At 40.6% G+C, this 2,052-nt stretch overlaps 1 pseudogene; it reads left to right on the top strand.

Annotated features, from left to right (window-relative positions):
• The first annotated feature begins 300 nt into the window (after positions 1-300).
• LOC147002694 (la-related protein 1B pseudogene) lies at positions 301-1,054 on the top strand (annotated as a pseudogene).
• Positions 1,055-2,052: the final 998 nt, after the last annotated feature.

Here is a 2,052-nt window from a genome sequence, read left to right as displayed (position 1 = left end):
AAAAGAATCATTAGGTCTTACTTTAAAAGCCTGTCCTCACCAGCACTGCGGGACCCACTGGAGGATACCCTAGAGGACTCAGGGGCTGCTGTCACGAGGAAGAGCTGCTGCCACCGCCGCTGCTGCCAAAGGGGAATCCCTGAGCCAAGAAGCTGCTGAGTACCAGTTCTTCATGGGCATCGGCGTGCTGCCGCCCGCTCAGGACTACCATGAGGCCGAGCTCAGTTCCCCCCCAAATTATAAAAGCAGGAAAACTCAAGACAAAAAAAAAAATCCAACAAGGCTAGTGATTTCAGTGATATGGCAAACTGGCAAACACCAGGTGAATTGGTTAGCACAGGGTCTCAGAGTGTTATCAACCAAGGAAGTAAAAAGCCACAAAAGAAGACAAGATTGGAAAAAGAAGCAACAGTGAGAGCAGTGAGAACCCGGGAAGTAAAACTAGATGGTTCTATAAAGAACGTCAGCCAGGATTAGGCTCATTCAAGCAGCCAACGGAAGAGAGCTAATAAGCACAAATGGATGCCACTCCAACTTAGATGATGTGAGACCAGACAGCCAGGAAAGACCTGGGTCCCGGAACAGCTCTAGATGTCAACCTGAAGCAAATAAACCAGCGCACAGTAATAGAAATAGTGAAATACGAAGCTGGAGACGGGATAAAGAAAAGAGAGATAGATGATTAAGATGAAGTATCCAGTGTGAGAAGTGAGGATGGTACCATCCGAAGTTCCACTAGAGACAGGGGAAGAGGCCGAAGTCGAGGAAACCCTAGATTGAACTCTGATTATTCATATGGTTATTGAGAGCTAGGGGAAAGGACTGAGCAGCCATTGCCTACGGAGATTAATGCCAGCATGATGTTTTACTATGATGATGGCACAGGTGTGCACGTGTATCCTATGGAAGAAACACTGCTTAAAGAATACATTAAGCGCCAATAGAGTATTACTTCAGCATAGAGATCTTGGAACGGGACTTGTATCTTCGAAGAAAGATGGATGAACAGGGAGAAGGTTGGGCCAGACCTCAGTGGAGAAAACCTTTACAATAATGAAGTGAGACAGACCAGAGGACTGCTGTTACTGTAGGAGCCTCTCCTTTCTGTGGCATTAGCTTAGGCTGCGTGGACTACTTTATTCATGGTGGGGGAAGTTAATTGTTATCTTTGGGGAAATACTGCATATTCTATTCTTTGTTTCCAGGCATTTATACTTTGCCCAGATCAATAAAGCAGTAAAAGAGAGGATTGAGTAGCATTTCCAAAATTGTTAGGTCCTTTGCTGTTTGACTTGCTCTTTAACGTAGTAAAATTTGCATAACACACATGTTGTCATATTTCACATATACTATAAGATGTATTGATGTTAATACTCAAGGGGTAAGAAGTTTAAGTTAAAAAAAAAGGGGGGCATTTTTCCTTTAAAAAATAAAAGAAAAATAAAAGCCTGTACTCTACAAACTTTAAAATTCTCTTAAAAATATATGATTTGTCTATGCAGATACCACTTAAATGAGGATCAGGTAAAAAATTTACCCAGACCAATAGTCTCCAAGGAAAGAGATGTAGTCATTAAAAGTCTCCCCACTAAAACTCATACAGGAGATGATGGCTTTAAAACAGAATTCTACTAGACTTTCAAAGAAGACCTAATACCAGTACCCCACAAACTATTCCACAAAATAAAAACAGAAGGAACACAGCCAAACTCATTCTCTGAGGCCACAGTCATGCTGATATTTAAATCACACAGAAACTCACCAAAGAAAGAGAATCTCAGACCAATTTCTCTTTTGAACATTTATACAAAATTACTCTACAAAATACTGTCAAGCTGAGTCCTGGGACTTATCAAAGACATCGTCCATCAAGATCAAGTATTCTTTAACCCAGGCATGGAGGGATAGTTCAATATATGAACATCTATCTATGTATTCACCATATAAATAAACTGACTGGAAAAAAATCAAATGATTATCTCATTAGATGCAGAAAAATACTTTGATAATATCCAAAACCCTTTGATGTTAAAGGGATTAGAGAAATCAGGA

Source organism: Mus caroli, unplaced genomic scaffold, assembly GCF_978045245.1.
Source record: "Mus caroli unplaced genomic scaffold, Mus_caroli_1 scaffold_9, whole genome shotgun sequence".
In the NCBI taxonomy this organism is placed as follows: domain Eukaryota; kingdom Metazoa; phylum Chordata; class Mammalia; order Rodentia; family Muridae; genus Mus; species Mus caroli.
Note: the sequence above shows the minus strand (reverse complement) of the source record. Positions and strands in the feature narration are given on the sequence as shown.